Source organism: Anolis carolinensis, chromosome 4, assembly GCF_035594765.1.
Source record: "Anolis carolinensis isolate JA03-04 chromosome 4, rAnoCar3.1.pri, whole genome shotgun sequence".
Classification (NCBI taxonomy): domain Eukaryota; kingdom Metazoa; phylum Chordata; class Lepidosauria; order Squamata; family Dactyloidae; genus Anolis; species Anolis carolinensis.
The window spans coordinates 142,562,107-142,581,522 of record NC_085844.1 but is presented as its reverse complement, the minus strand read 5'-3'; the positions used below and the strand labels follow the sequence as shown (position 1 = coordinate 142,581,522).

General features: G+C 39.4%; 1 long non-coding RNA gene across 4 annotated transcripts in view; it reads left to right on the top strand.

Annotated features, from left to right (window-relative positions):
* Window positions 1-3,160, top strand: part of LOC103278632 (uncharacterized) — a 146,340-nt gene extending 143,180 nt beyond the window's left edge. For all 4 annotated transcript variants that reach the window (XR_001730222.2, XR_506218.2, XR_010005295.1 and 1 more), the window contains one exon: window positions 265-3,160. This is a non-coding gene — a long non-coding RNA (uncharacterized LOC103278632). The remainder of the gene's footprint in view (window positions 1-264) is intronic.
* Window positions 3,161-19,416: the final 16,256 nt, after the last annotated feature.

Here is a 19,416-nt window from a genome sequence, read left to right as displayed (position 1 = left end):
CCACCAATTTCTCAATATGTTATTTCCCATACTACCACACTTTGCCACAGCAATGCATGGCCAGGCACCACTAGTATTTTATAATTGGCAGAATTTTTATTTGAAAAGCATGTTCTGAGCAACTGCAGTTTATGCTTAATGTATCATTTTCTGTCATTAGCACCCTTTGAGATCATGTATTGTTCTTAGGTCTTAGGTTTGGGCACTGAAATTTCAGGGCCTAGAAAGCTCTTGACTTGCAACCTTAATAATATTCTCCTACAGAAGACCATGAAGAAATGATCCAAGATTTCCATGTAATCAGTGACAGACCAGAAACCTGACCTAACACAACAAATCAACACTATCACCACAGTCCACTTGCAAGAAAGGAGCCGAAGAAGAAGCAATTATATAAGGAGTATTATCACATAATTTGAAGACTGAAAAATTTCAATTGTCTTTCTGGGATAGAAGTGCTTCCTTGGTTGTTGTTCTGTACTGTTTTAATTTGGGTCACTCCTCTCACCAGAACTGACTCAGAAGGGAATACTGCTAATGAACTTAGATGCCACCTTTCTGTAAGAAATGCCTCCATTGCCTTTGTGTTCTTTCTTTTTAAGTTTCATAGAAATACATTGCTCTGAGCTATAACTTGATCTGTTATTGATTTCTAAGGCAGATGGATTTGGTCTTTCAACCCCTTGTGTGAACGCAATCTCAGGGGTTGTTAGTTAGTCTGGGACTTTGCCATATGTCTTTGTCTAAATAGATTTAGATGTCAGAAAATAGAAAGAAATCTCAGTAAAAACATTCAACAAAATAAAAGATCAATTGCTTTTTTACAGTTTCATTCTCCAAATGCACTTATAATGCATTACAGGGGCAAAAATAAAATCCATATAGACATAACAAACAATACTAGTTGTGGAAACTGAATCCATAAAAGCACTTACACTTTATCCTGTATTTCCCATTATTTGAATATTTGTACCGATATTTCATTAGGAAGGAGTTGAATTAAAATAAAGAAGTTCAGCACTATTTTAAAAGTTATATATACATGAATTGGACCAACAATTTTCATCTTATAAAAAAGAAATGGGCACATACACGCATATGCTTTATACATATTTTAACAGTTTTATTTGTATTTTAAGCATCCTAAGACAGACATCAAGAATGCCAGGTCAAGAGTATACATAGTAAATAGTTGACATATTAGTGGTACAAATGTACTTTTAAGATTCTACTAAAATCCAGAACACCGGAGTATCTTTACAGGTCCTTTCATAAAGTCTAGTATAATTACTAGGTATGTGCAATCCATTTTAAAAAGTTCTAAACTGTGTTCAAAAGTAGGGAGCACTGAAGCTTCGTTTCTAAAGTTCTTTCTTAATTTTGGGGGGGAAAAATAGAACTTAACAAATCTTCATAAGTACTTTGTTAATGGCAGTCGCGCATACTATGCGCAATAGGGAAAACATCACTAGCAGTGGGGAAGACTCGGGGACATCTCTCTCCCTCATTTTTGAGCTATCGGGATAAAACTTGCTATAGTGGTAGAATACATTTACCACTGTTAGCCCACCAAATTTCAGAATGTTTGACATATCCATAGATCTCAGAGAAGAGCTGCTTGGCAAGGACTCACCCAAGCAGCCTTGAGGGCATACCTGGTGGATGTGACCAGATTACCACGTTCAGGCTAGAAGCAGGCTATAGCAGCAACTGACTGTTGGTGTAGGAACAGGTTGCGCATTTCCTGGCATACCAAAGGAGGTCCAACATATCTACTCATGCCATGAGGCTTCACCTGGCAGGGATTTCATTTTTAGCTAGACTACTCGTGTCAGGTTTTCAGGATGAGGAACCTATTAAAGGATTGGAGCAACAAGTTGCCATTCAATTTTTCTCTGTTGGGAGTTATTGGGCTACCACTATCAGGTTTGGTAGTGTGGGGGGTCTCCCTCTCCCTTTGTGGAGTTTGGCATGGGCCCTGGATCCTGTTTGTGTACCTCCTCCCCAGGAGGGGGGGAGCATCCATGGGTGTATGAGGGGTGTGGCAGTACTAGTGTCCCGAGACAAAACTGGTTGGATAACTGTCTGGGACCCCTACCAGTGTTTGGTGGAAACTGTCAGTAGCGGGCTGTCCGATTCATGATCAAGAACCCATGCATGGCTGCCAACCCTGTTTGCATTGTAACTAATAAACAAGTTTTGGCATTTGATTATCCCAACACCATGAGTTCATCTATTTGTAAAGGGAGACTAGGTGGAGGATGGTCATCCCTGACCACACAAGGAGGGGGGACCCCCATGCACAGGCGGCTGCTCTTCTCACATGGCAGCCAAATACAGCCGAAGATCGGCCACATGTGCCCCAATTATTGCCTGTCTCCAGCTGCCCCTGTCCACCTCATCTCCAGGAATTCAGCTGCCAATTTAGCTGAATGCCCTGAATACAGAACACCAAACCAATACTGAGCACACCCCTAATTATAACACCAAACTCAATTCTGCAGAATACAGAATCAAGATTCAAGATGACCTTAGCACATTGTAGAACTGGTCCAAAGGTCACAAAATGTATTTTAACACAGACAAATTCAGAATACTCCCTCTAAATAAAGAAAATATCTGATGAAAGAATATAGAATATGTGATACCTTGCTTCAAAACAATCTAGGTGACCTCAAACTAAATATGAATCAGAGGTCTGATGTAGCAGTAAAAACCTGGGGAAAGGCAATTCTAGATTGCATGAAAAACATACAGTGTCTAGAGAATGTGGGGGAAAGCTGGGGAAAGTGGAGGGAACTTATATAGCAACATTTTGCTGATGTTGTCCCAAAGTTGTAAATGAATGATAGACGTCTTCCATCCTGGAATATCCTCAGTTTCCTGGACCAGATGTTGATTCCTCTTGATTGGTGTTAGCAAACACAAGTAGCTCTGCCCCAAAAGTTCATCAAGTCAGCAAATGTTGACAGATGTTAACAGATGTAAACATTTCTCTTATCATTCATAGTTCTTATCACTGTTTACCAGGCAGGTCAACTATTTCAGGTCTTATTAGCAGGTTTTAATTACAATTCCTGAGCAGGTAGTTAATGGTTTGCAGGCCTTAATATTAGAATTATGTCTCCAAAATTTAGCTCTCTTTCATTCATCCATTCATACTCACACATAATATTTGCATATTTTGGTTACACAAATGTATAAATTAGATCTCTACAGCCGCCAGAAAAGTATAGAAAATTTTAGTCTGGGAATACAAATTAGGCCCAGTCCCTCCTTTTTCTGTAAAATAAATACTGGACTATTTTGAAGGACTGCAACAGAAAACTACAGGCCAATCTACAAAAATTATGCAGAAAGCAATGAATATGAATAGTATTAATACGTTGTTCTAGAACCAGACAAATATGTCAATGCTGGATTTCCACCAACACCCCTACTCTTGTTTCTGACTTTATGGGACCTTCTACAGGAAATAATGCCCAACTGCTCACTGGAGGGAAGGATACTAGAGGCAAAGATGAAGTATTTTGACCACATCATGAGAAGACAGGAAAGCTTGGAAAAGATCATGATGTTGGGGAAAATGGAAGGAAAAAGAAAGAGAGGCCGACCAAGGGCAAGATGGATGGACGGTATCCTTGAAGTGACTGGCATGAACTTGAAGGAACTGGGGGCGGCGATGGCCGACAGGCATCTCTGGCGTGGACTGGTCCATGAGGTCACGAAGAGTCGGAAACAACTGTTTGAATGGAGAAGAAGAAGACAGGCACATAATGCGACTCAGAACCACTATGGAAAGTGCCAGTTGTGATCTGCCTTAAAGCCACACAAGGAAGTCCAGAGCCACCTTGGAAGTGGGACATTAGCCCCACAGCCCAGCCAAGTTGAAGCCATTTTCAGCATGGCTGGGAATGGGGCAGCATTCAACCACCCCTCCAAACAAAATCCACTTTCCCCCAGTAAAGAAAGAGAACAGCACTTACCTTGAGCTTCATGTATTTTACTTCTTGTTTTGTTATCATTAAGTTAGCAAACCAGCTTGGCAAATGGGGAGAGGACTGTTTGTGCTCAGGGAGTGCACAATGGCTGTGGGGATACAATCCTGCGACCCACATCAGGATCCAGGATCACTGTCCCTACTTTCCCAACATGGGGGAATATCCAAATACTGGAGCAGGATTCAGACTTTCCCCAGATGGTTTTTTTAAAAAAAATTGGGATGCAGTTGCATTAAGCAGCTTACCCCGGGAAAATTGCATTAACCTGTGTGTATTGTGTGAATGCATGCAGGTTAATGCACCTCTACACTGCAATATCTAGCAGTATAAACACACCCTATGTTTGATTCAACCCAAATTGTTTTGTCGAAATGTTGAGGTTTGTAACAGTTTGTATTAATATTTGCATGGAGACTTACACATTTCTCTGAATATTTATATTTTGATATGAAGGGTTTTTTTTGGTTTAACAATAATAATAATAATAATAATAATAATAATAATAATAATAATAATTTTATTTTTATACCCTGCCCCATCTCCCCGAGGGGACTCGGGGCGGCTTACATGGGGCCAAGCCCAGGCAACAAGCAATATAAAACTCAACAATAAAAACAAATCATAAACAAATAAATTCACATATGCAGTTAAAATGTGCATGTTGCCCAAGCAGCTTTCCTGATACAATTCAGATTAATATTGTAAAGTGTAAACTTGGAAATATCAGTTTTTGAAGACCCATTTGGTATTTGAGATAATATGGTAATGCTTACCATTCTTTTTTTCTTATTCCATGATTTGTTAGGTCTCTATAAAAGTATGAACATAATAGAATTCAGTATCCAGTTTTTCATGCAAATTGGGGATGAAAAGATTATCACAAATCTGCATCTTGTTTGTAAAGGCAATCCTATAGCAAGAACTATCATGGAAGGGTCTAATGAACCTTGGTAACTATTTTGCACTCCTTCAGTTTTCTGGCTTTTCCATATACTTGTATATTCAAAGCAGACTAAAGCTTGTGGGTAAGTTGTTATTAACATCACAGAGAATAGAAGAGATTGCAAATCTAGAGTTTAAAAAAATAACCCTCTCTTCCCAAGGAGCTAATGTAATTGTCTTGCTTAAAGTTCTCTTATCCTGTCATTTTTATCTCTCTCGTTAATGCATTTGCAGTCGCACTCTGAGAGATCATTTACACTTGGTGACCATTTTTCAGCCCTTATCACCTGTGTAGATCTTCCTGTGTCTGCCTTGTAATGCAGTTATGGAATCATTAGTGGCTATAGAGTTATCCCTAAGTCTCACAGGCATATCAATAGGAATGGATAAAATGTGTTACACTAGAACATTCCCATGAAGATTTATTGGCCACAGCCAGCAGTATGAACCATGCTTTACAACACAAGGTCCTCAATTTTAGGTTATCTTCTAGCTGTTGTTAAAGAGAGAAAGGGAGAAGGACAATGATGGTAGAAACAATTCCTTAATTATAAGACACTACATCAACTACCCAGGAGTCTGATTGGGTTATCTGTAAGCAGTAGTTCAGGTTTAGACACTGCATTTCAGGAAAATATTTAGCTGTTATATACTTGGTTATTTCTTGATTTCTGATAACTTCTTTTTCATTCGAAATAGGATTAGCATGGTCAATGATGAGCAGGGAAAACCATGATAGGGATAGGAAAAACTGCCTGAAACTCTGGCCGGAGTTGACAAAACTGGGCTGTCTTACATGTTCTATAACATTGTTATGGCATGCCATCCAATTTGGGTTTTCCTACTGGCAGCGATTGAATCAATCATGTAACTAAATGAATATGCGACTTCAGGGCTGGATGAGCTGCATCCAAGAACACTAAGGGAATGTACATATGGGATCTCAGAATGACTGAAAATAATTCACAGGCCTGCAATTTAAAAAAGAACAATTTTTAAATATCTGGGCTATTTATAATGCATTTTTGAGTACTGAGTTTGAAAAATGCAATATAAATGTTGGGCTAGGTGCACTTATTTCACAGATTACATTATTAATTTCAGTATTAGTTGCTTTCTGGTTGGTTTATATGTGGCTCTTAACCCTGTTGCTATCCAGAATAAAATAAAAACCCTTTCCTTCCTGGTTAGATTCTCTGGGGCTCTTAAACCCGCTGCTATCCAGGAGAGAAAACTCCCTTCCCTTCCTGGTTGGTTTCTATGGGGCTCTTAAACTCACTCCTGAGCGTTTTCCCTCCTGGTTAGAAGCGGACAAAGCCCCATAGGAAGAAACCCACTCCTGAGCACTTTCCCTCCTGGTTAGAAACGGGCTAAGCCTCATAGGAAGAAACCTACTCCTGAACGTTTTCCCTCCTGGTTAGAAGCAGGCCCATTTTGAGACAGCATGGTGTAGTAGTGTAGTGGTTTGAGAGTTGGACTATGATTGTGGCTTGATTTCCCGCTCAGCCATGGAAACCCACTGGGTACTCTTGAGCAAGTCACACACTCTCAGCCCCAGAAAACCCAATGAAATAGGAAGTAACAATTTCAAAACAGGAACAGATTTCCTCATTCAGAGGCTGATGGCCATCTGTCAGGAGTGATTTGATGGTGTGCTATGATTTCTGTTCCTTGTTGACAAATATAATTTCCTAATTGGTTCTGTCATAAAAACATGGCAAAACTTTATTACACTGCCAAATCTTTGTCTTTGCGTAAGGGACATCGTCCTATAAAAATTAGCACGTTATGGTTTGTTGAGTCTCTGTCCACCAATTTAACAAAGTTTCAGCCACAAAAACAAAGTTTCTGAAGTAGAACAATGACTTTCAAAGTAAAGACAACCCAATGAAACAGGAAATAACACTTCCAAAACAGGATCAGATTTTTGTTGTTATTAAAAATATATTTTTAATAAAAACTTTGAAAATTTGCCAAAAATCTGAGGATAAGTCACATGTTCTTAGATTTTGTGAGCTAACAGTGGTAAATATTTTCTACCACTGTAGCAAATTTCATTAGGATAGCTCAAAAAATGAGGGAGAGAGAAGCCCCTCAATTTTCCCCATTGACAATGTTTTCCTTCATGCGCATGTGCATCCACCATTAATGAGGTATATACGAAAATTCTGAATTTTTGGAAAATTTTGAATTTTTTGCTTTAAAATTCAGAAATGATTTTAGAAACAAAGCGCCAGCACCCCCTACTTTCAAAGCGAGTATTGAACCATTTTCTTCATGGATTGCACACGCCTAATAATTACAGATAGTCCTCAAGCTACAAACATCCAACTTCAAACAACTCACAGTTAAGAATGGGGTGAGATAACAGGAGGTGAGAGAAATCTATCTCTAGGAAGGGAAATTATCATTGGGAAAAGGTGTCTCCACTGAAGTTTTCTCACCATTCCTTATTTCCATAACAAGCCAATTTTTCAATCCAATTATCATAGGGACAGAAAGTGAAGTGAAATCTTCTGAACAGGGGCACAGTCAACAAAACAAACACCTCAGAGGTGTTAACTCTTTCCTATCCTATCCAAAGCCTGTACACAGTCAACCTGTACTCACATAGAAAGGAATGTTGTGGTTACTAGAAGACAACATATATTTCTCAAAAACAATTCATGCCAAATTACTCTTATTATTTTAATAGAGTTACAACCTGCTGGATCAGAGGAATGCTGTGTTTGAGGTATATCTTGATTTCAGAAAGGCTTTCAGCAAGGTCCACAATGATATTCCTACAGGCAATGAAGCACAGTTACATCAAACTATGCTTTACTGACAGACAGTACTCAGACTAAGTTGCCAATGGTTCTTCTTCATCACAGGGAGAAGAATTTAGTAAAGTGCTACAGAGTTCTGTCCTGGACCTCGTGTTGTTTAGCATCTTTTAAAATAATTTATATTCTAAAATAGAAAGTATACTTACTTATCAACTGTGCAGATGACACCAAATTGGAGTGGAAAAGGGGTACAGAATAAACCAGATGACAAGAATAAAATTCAAATTGACCTTGAAGGGTGGTGGACTTTTGATGTTTGGCAATATTTAAATGAATACTAGCTTGTCATATTTCCAAAGTACTTACAGACATTACTGCATGGCTGCTATCTCATGCTATTCCTGTTACATTGGCTAACAACTTATTGTTATAGTGACAGGCAGCTTCACACACCTGCTAGTGTCATGCGATTGTACCACCATGGCTCTAAAAACTGTAATTCTGGGTGGGCTGCATAACTCGGCATAACCCCCCCCCCCATTTGTTTTGTTAAGGGGATTTTTTGTAATTATTAAAAAAATAGAGCAAGGGGAGTACAATAAATCTTAGAACAGAAGGATCTGGACCCACTGCACAAGCTAAGTCCCAGGACCATGGCAAGACATTTGAATACAGAGATAATACTGTGGAAATTTTTTTTCCATCTTACAGCAGTGATAATTATTCATCTTCAAATGCATGGATAAAATAATTAGAATTTCTGTCCCCTTTCCCAAGTAAAGTTATAATATCACAGAGAGTCACCTGATGGGTCACAGAGATTCATGAAGCATTTACTTTGTCAAGAATGTGTGCATCTGTACTGCAGAGTTATACATGTTTCACATATATTTAATTGTTATAAATCCATCCTTAGGAACTCTGGGACCGGTAATCTGATGAGATACATAGCTTTCTCCTTCTTTCCATGAACTAGAATTCAGATACTCTGACTTTACTAAGAATTGTGCTTTACAGAATAAAATGGATTTAACCCTTCTTTTGCTTTCTGTCATTTATAATACAAGTCAAGTTTTCCTTATCAGAAATGCTTGGAACCAGAAGTATATTGGATTTCAGATGTTTTGGGTTTTAGAATACCTGTAGTTGCATATATACATACATAGTAAGATATCTGGCAGATGGGATCTAAGTCTAAACAAGAAATGCATGTATTTATTCATACACAATATACAAATAGTCTGAAGTTTAATTGAACCAATATTTTCAATAATGTGGTGCATAAAGCAAAGTTTGCATGCATTGAATAATTGGAAAGCAGTTTCATTATCTCAGACAACCATGTGGATAATTTAGGAGTATTTCAGATTCTGGAATTCACAATAAGGAATGTTCAATTTACTCTAGTCTTGTAAACCAAATAGCAAGCAAATATAACAGTATATGCTGTTTCCAGAGCAATACCTGTGTTGATCTGTTGAAACAAAGAAAGCAAAAACTTATAGCATCTCAAAAACTAATCATGTTATTATGGTAGAATCTTTTATGGAACACAGCCCATTTCATCAGAAGCATGAAGTGTTACTGAAGTGCATTTTTATAAAGGATTAGAGAGTTAGATGTTAATTGCTGTATTCCTATCTGGAGTGTAAATAGGGATGTACAGCATATGTTCATCAGTGCAAATACCATTAACGTTAGAGTCAATACCTGGACAAGCAGGAATTAAAACAACAATTGTGTGTTTTAAACTTTAGATGTGCCAGCATAACAAATGGGGTTTTTTTGTAACACCATTGGAGTTAAGTTCTTTGTCTCCCTGTTCACCTTGAGACAGACTAAATGTATGCCCTCATCAGTGGGCTCTGGGCATAAGTATATTTTGAAGAAAATCATGTTATAAATCAAACTATAGAAAATTAATTATGAAGATCTTATTTGTTTGCTTTCTTTGCTAACAACTCTTACGTTTGTTACATTCTGTTTCTGTAATGCATTGCAAATTTTGTTTTTAAATACCCACATGAAAATTCAAAGCACAAATATAAAATTATGCATGTGTATAATGTACTGACATGCAGGCCTGTAGCGAGGGGGTGGTTTTAGGGGTTCAACCCCCCCCCCCCCCGAAATTTTTCAAGTTATAAAAAAAATCTGGTTTACTCATGAAGTTTAACTGGTTAACCAAATCCCCATGCCAAGTCTATGAGATGCAAAACATTAAGCAGACATTGACAGGTTTGTAGTGGGGAGGGGTGTGTGCTAGGGGTTCAACCCCCCCCCCCCCCCAATTTTCAAAACCCCTCCCGAAATTTTTTTCTGGCTACGGCCCTGCTGACATGTATTGATTTTTACACACCATTCACTACTATGTACATTCTGTGTTTGCTTTTCCCTAATAATAAGTACATTCTTGTAAGTGTAACTGTAACTGGAAGCTTTTATTACAGTCAATGACCCGAGGGGTTATATACTTCAACTTCAATAATAATAATAAAAACAATTATAAAATTTAATCATTGTCAACATTTAAAATCTAGGCTAAAATCCACATACAAGTTCTATTAAGATCCAACTCAACCCACATTGTACGTCACAGCCGAGATGGTATCTGAGAGCAGTAAGGTTATGTAAAATTGTTCAGAGCGTCCTGGGTATTTCGTTGTCCATGATGTGATGAGACACGTTCAAATGTCTCTATAAAACAGGCACTGCAGGAGCACATGCTCCGTTGTTTCTATGTGACCTGAGTCACAGGGACATAGTCTCTCAGAGAATGGGCTCTTCTGGTAACGACTTTGTAAAGTAAAAAGATGGAAGAGAATAGGAAAATTAACCTGTATCCTTTGTGTTTTACACTTTGTGTTGACATTGTTGAACATGCTGGACTGCACTGCCCAGCAGCTAATGATTTGTTCTCTTCTTGCTTCTTGAGACATAGTTGGAAAGGAGAGCAAATGAGCACCCAGGAGAGGAGGGTCACAAAAGCCAGAGTGGCTTTTGCTAACCTCCAAAGTCCTTCTCTGTAATTCTATTTTTACTCTAGGGATGTCATCATATTAAGATCAAAATTATGGGGGAATTCATCATAGATCATGGAGAATCTGGTGGGGTGCTTGGGGAACGCATCACCCCACTCCTCCAATCACCTGCATTGTCCTTTACTTTATCCCACTGGAGAACCATCATCACCTGGCCTCCCAACACTGTTCTTCTCAATGAGAACATGGGAAGCCTCTTATCACATAGACAAAATGGCCAGTTTTATGACAGTTTCACCTCAGTTCAGGGACGGAGCCCTGCTGGAAGTAGACCTACATTGTCTGATGGGATCCAGCGAGTTCCATCCCTGAACTAAAGAGAAACTGTCATAAAACTGGCCATTTTGTCTATGTGATAAGATAGTAAATGAGCCTTCTGAGAGGTTACAAAGGCACAACCACCATTGCTACCATCTCTGCCACCTGCTGAGGTTGGAATGGGATGTCTGTGTGACCATTAAGGCCCATAAAGATCTTAGCACATATAACTAGGATAGACAGATGCTCTCAGGAAGCTCAATGGCTGGTGGGGAGCTGCTATGGTGCCAGAGAATGGCCCAATAGGGCCAAAGTGATCTCAGTCAGCTGTATACCAGCAGTTCTAGTTGTACATTAACATGGAGAGTTTGGCTTTATGTGTCTGGTCACCATCATGGTTGATCCAGGATCAGTCTTGAACACAAAATTTCAACCGGCCTTGGATTAAGTGTAGATGCAGTCTTTTAAAATCTCTATTAGCTTACCTTAGTTTTTCTTCATGTTTTTCCCATTCAAAAAGAATATTCAAATATTGGAAAATTTCAGTGATAGTAATACTTCCTAATAGGTAGAACACTCCTTTAGAAAGTGTACTTTGCATCTAGTGTGTGACTGTCTGTGTCTGTAATTATGATTTGGATTTTACAGAAAGCAAAATGGGACATGGTATATTTATTCACAAGAGATCTTTGTAAACTTGCTCAGGGGAAGTTTCTTGCAGTCATAATTCTGCGAAATACTGCCCAAAATTGAGAACAGATGAGAGATTTCCACTAGAAGGCTTTGCATGTGCCTATCAATAACCATTGGAGTGAGAAAATCCAGGACTGATGACAAGGCGGAGTAATACTGAGTACTCCCTGTGGATGCTCAAAGAACAAACTAGCCTAGAAGCTTAAGGAAGAATAAAGGCCTTTGGCCTTATAAAAGAAATCCTAGAAACTAAAGCTGAGGCCTTTAAAAGTTGAAGACTGCAGAATACTTTTTATGTTTTGTAGAAGCCTTAAACCCTTTTGTTCCAGTGATCATTAATAGCAATAAACTGATGGCAAACAAGAGTGTCTGACCTTTTGGCTTTGCTGTTTCAGAGGAGGGTGTTGTGAAAACCATTTATACTGCAAAATCTTCTTCACTGCTACCACAGTATTTAAAGGTTCCATGAAATATGCTCTAATGTTACAAGGACATCTCTTGATCCTTCTGCAGATCAGCCCGAGAAAGCCTTCACTCGCAAAAGTAAACCCAGAGAGTAAAAGGGAGAGTGTGATTCTTCTCTGTACTGGAGCTTTGTAATAATGCCCTCAGACTGTAGTATACAGTGATAATAATGCATCTCTTGGTATTTGACAAGCCAATAGGTAAGCATTTAAAGTAAACTCTGTACCTCGGTTACATTGGAGGCTTATAAATTTCAAAGGATGACATTTTAAACAACTATAATAGTCACAACAGCCCTAGCAGTTGATTGTCAATAGATGGGATTTTCCAGAGATAAACACTGCGAAAACCAAAAGAAAGGCTTAATTAATATTAATTATAGGAGTGTGGTGTCACCAAAAAGACAAAAGAGTAATGGCAGATGATTTAAGGGCATGTTTGTGTTCTTGATATCAATATTTTATTTTTAAAGTTACCATTTTAATCACTTTTGCGAAATGGAAATAATAAGCATCCTATATAAATGTAACTAATTACAATTTTAAAGTACATTTCCATGCTCTGGTACTTTTAACTCCTCATATTTGCATTCCCAACCAGGTGAATAGTCGGGTTCTGCACAAATCCGGTCTTCAAAACGGGATCCGGCTGTTTCAGCCAGCCGTAACAGAACAGGCTCCACTACAATTTTTTTCTGGCTGCAACAGACCACGTGGTTGCCAAAAACTACTGATTTCCATTTCTTTTGGCTACACATGGAGCGCGGAGAACCAGCGACTCACGCACAGGGTTTCCCTGTGAGCCCTGGCTGTTGAGCCAATCAGAACAGAGGAAAGCCATGACCTGTCTTTTTAGCCAAGTTGAGCTTCCATTTTTCTGTTGCGAGTAGACTTCTGAGAGACAGATCAGTGATCTAAGTTAATTCTCAGTGCATCTCATAGCTCTGTATGACCTGGCTTGCTTTCTGACACAAGTAGCAAAAAAAGCAGTTTACTTTCTACACACTTAAGAAACTGCCACCGATGGTGCCCTTCACACAAGGCAAGCTTCAAATGTGGGGTAGAGGATTTATATTATAATTTCAAAAGATACCATAAGGAGGTAATATATATATATATATATATATATATATATATATATATAAGAATGGCTGATGCTCCTTCAGATGGTGTAGCTCCCATTGAAATAACTGTTTAAAAAGAGTGCCTTAACTCAGCTTCATTGAAAGGGTGTTGAGGGCAAGCGATCCCAAAAAGGATTATTTCTTAAGCCTGATACCTTTAACCCAGATCTTATTGGAGAATATAAGGAGAAAGGGCCACTACCGCCAAGGAGCCTGGCATGAGTTGTTCTTTTTGAGATAGAAGGTGGAGCCTCAGTTGCTTGGAGCATGACTGGAGCCAGCAGTGTTGTCAGAAGGGAAGCTGTGCCCACTTGCAGAATTAGAGCTGGTCAGCTGGCTGTGGGCAGGAGGTGATGATGAGAAGCAAAGAGTTATGACTTCAGAAGTTAGTGCTTGAATTTACTCTTAATAGTTATTGGTCTCAAGCTGTGTAGTACTTTAGTCAAGAAACATTACAGGAGCTCTTCTGTACTTAGTTATAAGGAGAAAGGATCTCAGTAAAGGTGGTTTCTTAAGCCTGATACCTTTAATCCAGGTCTTATTGAAGGATATAAGGTGAAAGGATCCCAGAAAGGGTAGTTTCTTAAGTGATACCCCAAAAATGACAGAAAGGTGTACCTTGTAAGTTCCCCATTGATGCCAATGGGCCAAATCCTCCTGGGTCTTTCGGTTGCCAGATCAAAAACGGATTTTTCTTGGCCAAATTTGGGAGATGCCCAAAAACAGATCTGGGGGCCCACGAAAATCCAGATACCGAAACAGAATGGGGTTTAACCGAATTGCACTCGGTTTTAACCGAAATTCACAAAACCAATAATTACCAGATTTGACTTTTCTTCTCTCTATAGGTAATTACTACTTTCCATCTCCACCTTTGTTACACTAAAATTCTAATTAAAAAACCCTCTCCAAACATTCATTTATCAGTACTATATATCATTCTACACTGCCTAAAACCTAAGAGAAACTGGGTTATTTTAACCCAGTTCCTCCTGGGTAGCTGTCTCCACCTCCAACCCAAACCCCGGGCTTTCCCTTGGGAGATGGCTAGATGGCTTATGGTCTGGATCATTCCAGGTGTTTTTTTTAATCTGGAGCAAACTGTGAAATCTCAGTTTTCTCTGGATTGTAATTCGGTATTACCTGAGGAGTCATTTGGCTGCCTCAGGTAAAACCAGGACAGGTCATGCATTTTCAACCTGTCTGGAAGAGCTCTCAGTGAAATGGATCATGAATCATTAGATGATTATGAAACCATCTCACCTGCACTTAGAAAAAGAAGGAAATAACATGGTGGTCAAAATCTAGTGTAAGCAACTTCTCTTTGTCCCACAATAGGTAGTTAGTGGATTTCTTCAAGTTTATGCTAGATACTATTTCAAATTGCCCATGGTTTTTTTAATCACATAGTTACTAAAATGAGGAGTAGCTGTAACATGGATCATCAAATGGGTATTAGAAAACAGGATATAAGTTTCTAAGGCCTAGACAACACATAAAATATCCCATCCGGTAACAAGATTTGTTCTTCGATATAAGAAATTAGGAAGAACCTGCTAAAGAAGGCCAATGGCCTATATACTAGTCCAACATTCACACAGTGGCCAATCTGACGCATTCATGTCAGACACAGGTTCGCAGTCTGGGGGTTCTCCTGGACCCTAACTAAGACTTGTGCGTCAGCTGTGCCCGTACCTTGGGAAGTCTGACTTGGCCATGGTGGTCCATGCTCTGGTTACATCCCGTTTGGATTACTGCAACGCGCTCTACATGGGGCTGCCTTTGAAGATGGCCCGGACGCTCCAATTAGTACAATGGGCGGCAGCCAGATTAATAACTGGAGCGGCATACAGGGAGCGTACTACTCCCCTGTTAAGCCAGCTGCCGATATGCTACCGGGCCCAATTCAAACTGCTGGTCTTGGCCTACAAAGCCCTAAATGGGTCCGGTCCAACTTACCTGTCCGAACGTATCTCCTCCTACGAGCCTGTGAGAACTTTAAGATCATCTGAATTTTGCCAGATCGTGAGCCGCCCTGAGTCCCTTCAGGTGAGAAGGGCGGGATAGAAATGATGGAAATAAATAAATAAATACTAATGTGACTTGAATACAACAGCACACCCACCTTGATTTTTGAACTGCTGGAATTTAACTAGAACTTCATATTCACAACCAGGTTGAATAATGAATTATGCACTAAAAGGTTGATAAACATACTTTTTCCAGGGAACCGATCTGTTGAGCATGTAAGTTTAACAGAAAAGCCATCGCAGAAAAGGCATAGCAGTCCAATCTAGCAATCAATAAGAAAATCACATTCATCTCTTTATTAATTTATTTAGAGATGTGTCCAAATCTTAATGAAAGCATGTGCACATATTTTCAGTGTCTGATCAATAGAGGGGAAGCTGCATGTGTCAAATTACTGCATTTCTTTTTCAAACCAGATGTGGGTAAATGCACATGACTAAAAATATGGTTGCTGGTAATACATTTCTATACTAATGGTTTAGTTAATGTATATGTTAGAGAAAATATAAAAATATACCTAATAGCAAAATGGGGTATGCACCAAAACATGGAGGGAAAAAAGATGTTGTAGTCTAAGAAGGAACTTTAGTAGGATGAGAATGTTGTTGGGATTCTCGGAAACACAGAATCTTCTCAGCTCCAGAACTAACCCCAAAGCATGTTCTATAACCCAAGATCATGTATAAATATATGTGCAGTCATTTAGAAAAGCACATGTTATGTGACATGGGAGTTTTGATCTGATAATTATATTCTCATGCTAAAGATATCAGCAGGAAAATAAAGAAAACATCCCAAAATTGCCCACAAATTTTATTTGAAACAAATAAAGCAGATACATAAATTATTGTGATGTGATTTTTTGAAGTTGGAGGTGTGATGAGAGAAAGGAGGAGAGAAAAATAACAAAACATTTATTCATAGCAGAAAATCAAGCAGAAGCTCTTCACTGAAAAACAAACAATTGGTGTGGAATCCCAACTGTTTCTGAATGCAATTTTTTTTATGAGATGTGAATGGATTTTGCTTCCTTGTAGGAAAAATGTGGTGTGTTTATGTCTCGTTTTCCTAAATTGGAAGGTGTTGCCTAGAAGATAATGTATGTAGATTATCTGAGTGACAAACTCTTCAAAAGAAGTAATTTTCAGCCCATGTGCAGCTGTGTTTCTTTATTGTGTCTATAATTAAACATTTGCTTTCAGGTTTGGAAGGGATGTAGATGTCTCTACACACCGTTTAATGCAATGCAAAACGAGGATTTAAGCACATAAGAAAAATTCTGCTAGCGATTTGCCAAGCTTCTTGTTTACCTTTGTTAGCTACAAAATAAAAATATCTCCCTGCTGCAGTGCTATTAGGTGACAATATTTCCCTGCCACTACCACCTTGTTTATGCTAAACAATAATGGAGTAGCCAGAGATGTGTGAAAATATGGCTTCTTAAAATTCTTAATCCTACTTGAGGACAGAGAAATTGAGGAACATTTCACAAAATATCTCCAGGGGAAGGGAAATTTTATGATAGTAATATTGATTTAGCATTGGCATGGTTATTTGGCCATAGCTGCTGGCCAACATATTTCATCCTCCTGTGAAAGGTGTAGTTTGGTGAGGCACCCATAAGAAAGGAAGCAAGTAAGTAAGTAAAGTAAGTAAGACTTTATTTATATACTGCCCTATCTCCCCAAGAGGACTCAGGGCATTTTCCAAAATAAGGCAAAACATTCAATTGCCAAAAAGGAGAACCACACAACAAAATTAAACATCATAAAACAGAAATATCCGACCCCACTAAAACAACCACAACAATTTAAAATCCAGTTTCAATGTGCTCCATCAGATGGGTTCAAAGTACCAATGGCCAGAATTACAGAATGGACATGGCCAGCTATGAAAGGCTAGGCAAAGGCTAGTGTGACAGAGTATCATAGGGCTGGGGAAGTGAATAAAGTGCAGAGCAGGGTCCTAGTTAATGGCTAAGGGAAGGGCCTAGGGACTAATCATTCTTGAAAACCTGCTGGAATCACCAGGTTTTCAGATTCCTATGGAAGGAGGACAGTGTAGGGGCTTGCCTAGTCTCTTTATGGAGGGTGTTCCAAAGTCGGGGGGGGGCACCACAGAGGCCCTCTCCCTTGTTCTCACCAACCGTGCTTGTGACAGTGGTGAGAGTGAGAGGAGGGCCTCTCTGGCAGATCTTAGAGCCTGCATTGGTTCATAGAGGGAGGTGCGATCATGAAGATAGGCAGGGCTGAACCATTTAGGGCAGGGGTCCCCAAACTAAGGCCCGGGGGCCGGATGCGGCCCATCAAAGCAATTTATCCGGCCCCCACAGCACAAGGGCATAAGGGGGTTGGGCTAAATGACCCAAGGAGTCTCTTCTTCTCTTACAACCCTTATTATATGACACAGCAAACAAGATAGATATGCTGGATTTCGTTTCACAAAATCACAAGTCGGAACACTCCCCAAGTGTCTAGGACAATGATGACAGCTCTCAGTCATCATTGGAGTAGTTAAGCCCCCCCCCCACCATGGCAAGGTGGCACCTACGGGGGGGGGGGATTATTATTATTATTAACATTAAAGCTGGATAGCCATCTGTCAGGGGTGCTTTGCTTGTGCTTTTGGTGCACAAAGGCAGAAAGGGGTTTTATTATTTTTTATTGTTGTTGTTGTTGTTGTTAATTATTATTATTGCTCGGTGGCCAAGTATAGTCCGGCCCTCCAATGGTCTGAAGGATCGTGAACTGGCCCCCTGTTTAAAAAGTTTGGGGATCCCTGATTTAGGGCTTTGTAGGTCATAACCTGCACCTTTAATTGGGACCAGCAACTTATCGGCAGCCAGTGGAGCTGCTTTAGTAGGCCTTGTAGGCTGTACTCTTTGGCAGAGAAGATTAATGATCTTGTAAAACTATGATTTCTATTATTCCATAGCACTGAGCCATGACAGTTAAAGTGATGTCAAACTGCATTCATTCTATAGTTAGATGCACCCCTAGTGCTATTCCATGACATCATATGATACCATTGGTAGCCATTACCAAAGAAATAGTGGAGAAGACATTCTAACATGTCCTTCCTATTCTATGTGGATGAGGAAATAGGACTTTACTGGATCTCTCTTTAGTTAGCATGCTCAGAAAAAATAATATTTTCTGGGGTTTATGAATCTATTTTATTTAGGAGAAAGAGAAATGCTATGATCCCATGCAGGATGAAGTCCTGAAGCATTTGAAAGTTTTACTGCCTCTTATTTCAATTTCCAGGGCAAGCAGTGAACATAAGAACAAAACTTGTGGCTCATTTTTGTGGGAAAAATAGTAATTAGGGGTGTGCGCCTTGGCAGTAGGAGAGATGGAGGAGGCTGCTGGAAAGAAAGAAGAGGAGGAGCCTCCATCGCCAGGTGCCCACTCTTGTCTGAATTGCATCCTGAATGGAATTGCCACATGCTGTGACCTCCAACTCAGGTAGAGTGCCACTCAGCCCCATTGCATCCATTAGCCGAAAGATCCAGCTGTCATAAATTGTTTCTGACTTAGCCTTTGGCTGCCCCCACCTGGTCCATTTTTGGCAGTTCAGTTGCTGGATTGCTGAAATTCCTCGAATCCGAAATTGCCAAACAGAATGGAATGACAATTGAGAATAATACTGAGTTTCTGAATCTTTCTTTGTACATCCCACCATAGCTATGATAGAATGATTTGTAACAAGAGTTTTATATACTTCTACCTTCCATGATATAGACTATCTGCAGTGTCTTTCTATATATAGACATTTCTTCATTCACATACACCACCTCACTACCATTATATTATTTAACTTACCAGAAACCTCATTTGCTATTCTCTCTCTTCATTCCTTTTTGACACAGCTAGCATCCTGCTAAAAATTCAGTTTTGTTTCTGGACAAACTCCGTGCTTCTTACTATTTATAATTCCATGTTCAGCAGAGAGAAAACACTTTTGTCTACAATAATAAGTTGCCTGTTACAATGAAGGATATTTTGCCAAAAGGAAGTGCACTGTACTGAGCACACACAGGAAGTTATTTTACTACTGCAAGCCCCCACCCCACACCCTGGCCTGGCCCATGT